The following is a 9,763-nucleotide window of genomic DNA, read 5'->3' on the forward strand; positions in this document are numbered from 1 at the left end:
ATCGGATTCAAATACAAGATGCTCAATATCCGTAGAATGTCGAATATCTGACAGTTTATTAATAGGATATATCCAGCTAAAATCCAGATAGGTATCTGACTATATCTACATATATTTGTTGAGCCATTGGCTTGCGGCGCTGAGAGCTTACGCTTTGGGCCGCGGCGTCCTCCTATCCGCTGCATCGCCCCCCCCCCCCCCCCACCCCCACCCTCCTCAATGACGTGGCACAGATTACAAAAAGTATCTTCGAGAATAAAATCTGTAATTCACAGCTAAAGCATCCAAATTATTTTTTGATTGCACCATTATGTTTATTATAACAAAATCTTTTAAACTAGACCACACTTGGCCACGTTTGGCCAAATTTATTTTGGAACATTTTTTTATGCAGATATGAAAGGATCGGGTGCTCTAGCCTAAGAGGGGGAGGGGGTGAATTAGGCACTAATAAAAACTTTGACCTATGGCTCCAACTAGTTTGCACAAAACTTAAACTAAAACGTGCTATCTAGATGTGCAACTAAGTTGTTCTAGTGTGAAACCCCTATCCCAAAAGAATTTAGCAACCTATAGCATTTCCTATCAAGAAACTATTCTATGAAATTAAAGGCACACAAATTGCTAGTATGAAATGCGGAACCTTAATGAGAGGGATAGGAGATAGCAAACTCTTGACGCGGGTGTTTATCCCGTGGTTCGGTTAGCCACAAAGGCACACCTACATCCACGTTGTTGTAGTACTCACTAAGAGTATTGCTACTCGGCCACCAAGTCTCTTCCGTGAACACAATCACGGTCACCTTGGCCCCGGGTTCCACTAAGGAGCTTCTCCACAAAGAATGGGGGTCTCCACGTCCCCCGCACAAAGATGTCGTCGCCGCTCCACACCAAGTCGGAGGGTCGATGACGTTGCCGGCGAGCTTCACGCTCCAAGGTGCCGGCGCACCAAGCTTTTGTTTTGGTTCGCTAATGAACCACAGCACAAAGGCTCGAAGCCTTGCAATCTCACTCACTAAGAGCTAATCATTTACACAACACTCTCAAAATGTGCTAAGGGCTAAGGATATGATCTTGATGCTCTTGTATGGCTTGGAGATGTTCTTGAGTATGTGTGGGAAGTCTAGCAACTCCAGCAAACTTCAAATGGCCGGGGTGAGGCGTATATATAGGCCACCAAGTCTTGTAGCCGTTGCTCCAACGGTTAGCAGAAAATCTGCGTATCATCGGATGAACCGATGCCTCTGGCTGGGGTAGCGTCGGTTCATCCGGTCACTCTAAGAGCCCAAGTAGCCGTTGAACACCTGACAGCTGACACAGTGACCACCGGTTGAACCGATGCTTGACCGTCGGTTAAACCGGTCACTCACAGCCTTCTTCTCTTTTGCTGACGTCATTACACCGGTGATTTGCTCCGATGCATCACCGGTTCATCCGGTGCTGAAGACTTGGCTCTTGCGCGACTTGCAACATCTTTGGAACACAGTACGCCCAATGCACCGATGCCCCTTTTTGAACCATCGGTTCATCCGGTGCCTATAAGCTGACTTGGCTTCGAATTCCTTTTGCACCAAAATACCATGGCGTCGGTTCTTCCGACAACCATCGGATGCACCGATGCTCATGCGTCGGTTCTTCCGGTGCTACTGACCGAAGAGCGGAACCCCCGTAGGGGCGGCCCTTCGGCCTAGCTACGCCTATCTTCTCTCTCTTTGTCATCACTTGAAGCTAAAAGCCTGAGAATGGTCATCTTAACAATCATATTAGTCCCATTGATTGCGTTGTCATTCGATCACCAAAATCACTCGAAATGGCATAAATGGTGCCATGTTCGTTACAAGATAGAACAATTAATTTCATTTCGATCGAACAAATCATCCCAACTCGTGGAACAAAATGTTATACCGAAGGAATAAACAATTATACAAGTGAAACAAATATTGTACGATAGAAATAAACAATATAGGAATAATAAAAAAAATATCATGTAATATCTCATGTAAACCATGCGAACAATCCAAACAAGATCATGAAACATCTCATGTATATTCTGTGAACAATCCAAACAACATAAAGGAACATCGTATGAATGTTTTGCGATCAATCCAAACAACACATAAAACATCTCATAGATACTATGTGAACAGTCCTATCATAGAACATCACGTGGATAGTGTGGGAACAATCAACATCATGGTATATCTTGTGGGTATTGTGGAACGATCAAAATTATGAAACATTTCAGATATATTACGAGAACAATTAAAAAAACATTATGAAACATCCCGTGGATGGTACATGAACAATCCAAGCAACACTATAAAACATCTCGTGCATACCATACCAATAATCCAATAGGATATTTTATAATATATTATTATTATAGTATAGAAATAATATAAACAATATCATAAAATATCCCACGAATATTATCATAACATGGTTTAAAAAAAATGATCACCTACAATAGCAAGGGATTAAAAAGAATTAAAATAATAACAAAAGAAACAAAAGAAAGTATATAAAAAAAGAGAGAAGAATATACATACATCATACATATATATACATACATACATATATATATATGTATATATATACGGCGAGGCTAAAATGCAACAAGGTGCATTCGCTACAGCAAATGCACAGATCCTCCGTCGGTCTCATATAGCTGCTGGTCCAGCCTTATGCATGCAAAATTAAATGCAGACAAACAATCACAGCTCATTCCTCCGCCACCCACCAGGAAGCTTGCATGCGGAGAATCTTTTCTTGATTCAAATTAAAAAAGTGCAATATCTCCTAAACCGTAGCTCCGATTTCAGATCCGTTTGCACCAGGTTGTTGGAAAAAACTGTGCTTAACAAACCGAGATCCATGAAGACTATATTTAATGAACTTATTTTTTCAAGTACGTAATTGCAATTTTACTGTATTATGAGTTGCCATAATAGCTACAACACAATTACAACATGGCTGTAGCGTAGTTAGTGCTTATTGCAACCACTTAGAACCTAGTTTTTATCCAATTGCTACTAGTGCAACTAGTTACAATCTAGTTGCAAGTCTAGTTAGCGAAAGTTGTTACCCGTTACTACTCAATTACTACTTGTGTAAGCAGTTACTACTTATTGCAAGCCAGTTACTATTAGTGCAATCGGTTAATACTAGTTGAAAATCAATTACTACTCATTTGCAACCTAGCTACTGCTGGTTGCAATCAGTTACTAGTTAGTTGCAACCAGGTAGTACTAGTTGCAACCTCTAATTACTACAAGTTACAATTCAGTTACCGTTCCAGTTGCAACTTAATTACTAATAGTTGCAATCCAGTTACGTGCAATCAGTTACTACACAGTTGCAAGTCAACTGTTACTCTTGTTGCATACAGAATTATAGATGAACCTAATTATAGAGATCAGATGCAAATAGTACATATAATTATAACTAGTTGCAACTCAATAATATATAGAGTTGCAATCGATGGTACACAAAGATGCAATTTGCATAAAAAAATATAATGATATTGGATCTTATTTTGTTAAGCATATTTTTTTGAGTAAGATGCAACAAACGGTTTGTCAATCGAAGTTACGGTTTAGTAGAAATTTTGTTTCAAAGAATTGAACCAACAAAAGATTCCATCCACGCATGCATGCAGTTTGGTTGATTTTTGTGCTACATGGCTTTGTATGGTAGATAGACGATATAAATTAGTACGGGAAGCATGTACAAATATTTGATCGGGTGCATGCGTGCGGCACGGGGGCGGTTGGTCGGGCTCGGGTGCCTGGTCGGACCAGGCGTGCCAGTTGGCCTGAATGCATTCTATGTAAGTTTTTTCTACACTCGCGTATAGCTACTCTCATTATCAGTATACCATCGTATATATGTCTCCATACTCATTTATCACTTTGAGTATGTTCATATACTTATTCTAAGATACTTCAAAGGTATATATATGAAAAAATTCAAATACAGCCCTATTTTTTAAATATACTATGATTATAACTTAGTATTAGTATATAAAATAAGTATGTCCATATACTCTATGTATGGTCACATACCCAACATATATATCATCATATATATTCTAGTATAAACTCATACTCTATATACATACTCTTCATTGGATCAGATACGTCATATATCATGAGATACACATATGGGAGTAGCTACAAGCGAGTGTAGAAAGGAATTTTCATATATATATATATATATATATATATATATATATATATATATATATATATATATATATATATATATATATATATATATATATATATATATATAGTACTATATAGTACCCAGGGTACTGAATTATTATTCAGTACCTGACCCCAATCCGCCGGACCCGACCGCACCTCACCGGACCCGACCGCACCTCGCCCCCCGTACGGTTTTGGGACAATTGCATAACTGCCCTTGTTTTGAGCAGTAATTGCATGTTTGCCCTTATTTTTTTAACTTTGTATGTTTGTCCCTGGTTTTCAAAATTGAAGGCACCGTTTGCCCCCAGTTTGTTAACACCATGAGCTAGAACTCAATAATAGTCCCAAAAAATTTTCGAAAAAAGAAAAAAAGGAAAAAAGAATATACTACCCCTTATCCAAAACACATTACTCCCCTCCTCCCAATCTCCTCTGCTTCTGCTTCGTGACCCAAACACCACCAGCGCTAGGGTTTCCGGCGACCGGCGGTGTCGTGCTGGTGGCGGTCGGACCCCAGCGCCCGGTGGGCCCAGCGGCGGGCGACGCTGCGGAGGCAGGCGGCGAATGGCGCGGCGGAGGCGGGCGGGGCCTAGCGCGGCGGCTCGGGCCCCTCGGCGCGGCGGAGGGGGGCGGGGACCGCCGCGGCGGTAGGCGAGCGGGGACTCGCGCGGAGGCAGGCCGCTTGGCGAGGCGGAGGCCAGCCGGGACCGGCACGGCGGCAGGCAGGGATTGGAGCGGAGGCAGGCCACTCGGCGCGGCGGCAGGCGGGTGGCCGACGCTGCTCGGGCTGCTCGGTGCGGCGGAGACGGGCTCCTCGTAGGATCTCGAGCAGCCACGCCCCACGAACAGCATCCGGCCACCCAGCGTGCCCAGCTCGCTCCATGCCCAGGTGCACTGAGCCATGGGGAACTCGGCGTCGGCGTCCGGCGTCTGCCGCTCCGCCCCCAGGAACACCTTGAACGCCGACGTCCACGGCTCCTGGGGACGCGGCCTGATCCTGACGACCATGAGCAGCTCACCGCGGGACACGAGAGGTAGCGAGCGCGGACGAGCTGCTCGTAGCCGCGCCCGCCGGGGTGGTGGAAGAGCCGCATCCCCCGCTGCACGTCGAGGCCGTCGTTGTGGTCCTGGACCGGTGTGGCCACGTGGGAGTTGTCACTCTTTGTGAGGAAGAGGAAGGCGGCACCGTGGTGCACAACGTCCTCCGCCATCGAGCCGGACCCGATGTCCAGAGCCTCCTCCCGCTCCATGACCCAGAGCACGAGGCGGCGTTGTCGCGGCAGGGGGCGCCGTCGGCCATGAGTTATGCTATTGACATGTTGAAGGCATTTTTATCTTTTCAGCTTGTACTTATCACTGTTAACTCTCCTTCACGGAACAGGGGTAAGTGGAACCTTCAGATTCAAAAAAAACAGGAGTAAACATGCAAAGTTAAAAAAATTAGAGGCAAAGATGCAATTACAGCTCAAAACAAGAGCAGTATTACAGGCCCTGTTTGGTTTAGAGTAGTACTACTAGCACGAAAAAAAATCTTGTATGCATGAAGTACTAAATGAAGTTTATTTGTAAAACCTTTTCACAGATGGACATAATTTTTCGCGACGAATCTAATGATCCTAATTAATCCACGATTAGCTACAGTAGATCTACAGTAAACATCGTCTAATCGTGCGGTCAAAGACCTTATTAGATTCGTCTCATGAAGTAGCACAGGGCTGTGGAGTTGGTTTTGTAAATTACCTTGATTTAATACACCTAGGAGTTGGTTTTGTAAATTACCTTGATTTAATACACCTAATTAGTGGTCAAAGTGAGCTACAATAGTTGTGCTACTAGTTGTGCTACTAGTACTAATGAAAAACCAAACACGGCCGCAATAGACCCTTAGGTTTTCTATCCTCGCTGGTTTGCCGCCCCCGGAACCGGATCCGCTACAGTTACCTCCCCTGCAGTTGGGTCACTGCCACATGAGCCCCACGTGTACAGGTCCCACACGCAGTGACTCAACTGCACGGCGGCCAACTGCAGCGGAGCCTCGTCCGCCGCCCCCCCCCCCCCCCCCCCCCCCGCTCTCAACAGATCGCGCCCACATCCTCGATCTCCCCAACCTGGCCTCCCCCCGGCGACCCTCCGGTGGAGCAGGGCGCCTCCCCTGCCGCCCTGCGCCGCCCGCCCCCGTGCCTTCCTGCGCCGCCGACTCTCGTCCCACCCTGCGCCGCCGGCTCCCGCGACTCCCTGCGTCGCCGACTCGATCTAGTCCCGCCCTTCGCCGCCAGCTCCCGTACCGCTGGTGTACCTCAACAAGGTGACAGAAGGGTGCGTCGGCCGCGTCGCCGCCAAGCTCGAGTCCATGAAGCCCTGCTCCAGCGTCAAGGATAGGTGGGCTCTTCTCCTTCTGTAAAGCTTTCCCACTTCTCGTCCTTTTTACTGTACATCGAGGGATGGATTATGTGAGACGGATCTGTTCTTCCTGCATACTCTGACTGAAGTTTTTTAGTCGCTACATCAGATGGATGGATTACTTGAGTAGAATTTCAAGTTTTTCCTTGTCATTTAAGTATATCTGCGGTCACTTAGGTGTCATGGTGGTCCTTTGCCTTCAGGACCTTGAGTTGAAAACTCATGCTGTATGTCGTTGTTTTGTGCAGGATTGGCTACAGCATGATCACTGACGCAGAGAAGGGCATGATCACTCCAGGCACGGTGGGTGAATGAACCTTTCCGAGCATTTCCTTTTTGTTTGAAAGAAACTTGTGGCTTGATTTGCAGAGTGTTCACTGCCTTAGTTCAGACATATATGTTCAATAGGAATACTAAGTCTTATATACCATCAAATCCAGAAGCATGTGCTTGCTGCCATTTTTCGTTTTTAACGGATCTACTCTGCATAAGAAAGTTATCTAATGTGCTGGTCTGCATGTTCCATTTCTGGTGGTTGTTATTTTTGTGGAGTTGACTACAGAATTAATTTATTCTGCATTCTTTTGTGCCTAGTACTACCTTAGTTGATGCAGATGCTTCAGTTAAAAGTATTTGCTTCTGATCTATCCATATGGTGAAGTCACAATAAATAAATTGGCGTGACTAGTCTTCAAACGTTTCATAGTGTAGTGTGTACATCATTAACATATTGCTTGATCAGTATCTATTTAAGTACAAGAAACAAGCTTTACATATCTTTTAGAGAAGTGGGAAGCAATCTTTGTCTCTTCTCCATCCGGCTGCATGATTATAAGTTTATAACTTAGAATTATTGGATTGCTCTCCCTCCATCCTACAATAGCATAGGTGCCCTAGTACTCGATGGAGAATCCCATTAGCGTTATTCTGCAGCTGAAATGACCTAGATTATCGCTTCTGCCTAATATGATATTGTTAATTCCATCTTACAAAATGGCATTTTGAATTGATCCAGGACTAAACAGAAGCCATTGTTTAGCTTGATTGGTGCTAGTATCACCTGACCATTTATAAGATTAAAATTTGTTTTTTTTTTGGAATTAGTTTAACTGAATCTCCATAGACCTCCACAGGAATGCCGTCGGAGACAGCCCAATCCTCCCGAGCTTTGCCGAGTTCTTGGCAACTCCCGAGCTTGAACGACCTCCTCCTCTGCAGCACAGACCTCCACAGGAACGCCATCGGAGACAGCTCAATCCTCATCCCCAAAGTTGGATTGGTGTCCGCCGGCTGATCTGTGCAATCTGTTCTGAGATTGCCTCCGCCGTGCCTGCAGGAGTTCCTGGTGATTTGGTGAATCGCCCTCTCATCTAAACCAGTGGAGGTAAGCACTCACGTTCAATATGGCGATGATTTTTAGCCTACTTTTAATTGTTTGCCTATTCGTGTTGCACTGGGAATTTCTGTTGTAGCAAAATCTGCTGAAACGATGCCTTCACAAAAATGTCGTTGCCTTGTTTGCCTATCCGTGATGCACTATGAATTGCTGTGTTGTGGAGATTATATTTTTAATTGAATACTAATTCAAGGTATACAGTAAACTGTGGATTACACTGTCGATCCCATGGCTTTGCTAACTGAACTAGGCTTCACTTTTCTGCAATCCTGCTATCTGTATCTTATATCTTAGTTTGTATATATTGAACTTCAGGCTTAGGTACTATTTTCTGCCGGATTTCTGCAACTGATGATAATACTAGATCAGCTATATGTTTTGATGGATTAATAATCCGGTGCACAATTTATTAAGGCTTCAGATTAATAATCTTAAATGATGTTGTGTAGTAATGCAATATTTTCATTGTATGTGAGGTGCTTCAACATTGCCTTTGTTATCTGATTGCTTTGTATTATTGCTTCATGACATAAATGCATACCTTTCTGTTCTGCTGTTGATTGTCTCCATAACTAAGCAATTTATTATCACTAATTGTTTTCCTGTCGAGTATTGGTGGGGGACTACCTGTTCAGATGACTAGAGCTTTATGCCCTTCTAAAAAAATGGATTGATGACTTTATTTGTTTATGTATTAAGTACCTGCTCGGAATTTAGATACACAATATGATTTTGTTTAGAGATGGAAATGATTTTGTTTATATATGAGTTCTCAAATATGAGTTTATGCTTCATAATTGATGTTTAGCTATATTAATTGATGGCTTAATGTTTAAAAAATCGATGGCTTAATGCAGTGCACAATTGATCTAGTACTGTTCAGCTTTTACTAATACAGGCGTGGAGCAGTTACCTTGACATGTTGATCTGATTTGCTAATCCAATTTTGGTGGTAGGTGAAGACATGAATTGGTTGGATTGCCTGATATGAGTTAATATATTTGGATCAATATACTTTTTTAATTATTCCAGATGTTCTAAAGATTTTACCTCTATATATTGCGGTGCAAGAGTCATTATACAACGATCAATGTCTGAAATGCATATGGTATGCCGTATGTCTGATTGGCTTCGTGTTTAATCCCTGACTCGAGTTGCTGTCTCTGCAGTGATGACGGGATCAGTCCTGCTGCCATCCTGTTGAGCCCATTCGAGTGTATAGCCAGAGGCGACGAGCAGGACAACAATATGACGTGAATCCCCCCATCCTCTGCTAGCTCCGGCCCAAACACAGAGCATCCTTCGTACAGACCATTTGGGTCCCTGGATCTGAACTTGTAGTATGTTTAAAATGGTGCATGATCATTTGCATTTCTGCTTAATCGATATCTAACTAATTATCTGTTGTTCTGAACTATTGATATCTGCCTGCAACTCCACGATCACATTAGAACACATTGGTCTGAACAAAACAAGCTTGACTTTTGTTTGCATCATGGAAGACATCCATCTAAGCTGTTAGATAATGGTGAAGGAAGTGTAGAAAAATCTTGTTCGTGTGATTTTTCATGTCTTTTTGAGACATCCATTTGTACTCTGTAATGTGATCCTTCCTAACCCTTGTGATTGCGTGATGATGGGATTCCAAAGAAATCATATGCGATCCTGATGCAGGCGAAGGCTGCTATTTGCATGTTTTTTCTTTCCTTCATTTGTATGCCAAACACTGGCTAGATTCTAGATTCAACTTCAAGGC

At 43.5% G+C, this 9,763-nt stretch overlaps 1 long non-coding RNA gene across 1 annotated transcript; it reads left to right on the top strand.

Annotated features, from left to right (window-relative positions):
• The first annotated feature begins 6,275 nt into the window (after window positions 1–6,275).
• Window positions 6,276–9,694, top strand: LOC120668480. The gene is made up of 4 exons (XR_005672443.1): window positions 6,276–6,590; window positions 6,860–6,914; window positions 7,745–7,995; window positions 9,177–9,694. It is a non-coding gene; the product is annotated as an uncharacterized LOC120668480 (long non-coding RNA).
• The last annotated feature ends 69 nt before the right edge of the window (window positions 9,695–9,763 follow it).

This window comes from Panicum virgatum, chromosome 2K, assembly GCF_016808335.1.
Source record: "Panicum virgatum strain AP13 chromosome 2K, P.virgatum_v5, whole genome shotgun sequence".
In the NCBI taxonomy this organism is placed as follows: Eukaryota; Viridiplantae; Streptophyta; class Magnoliopsida; order Poales; family Poaceae; genus Panicum; species Panicum virgatum.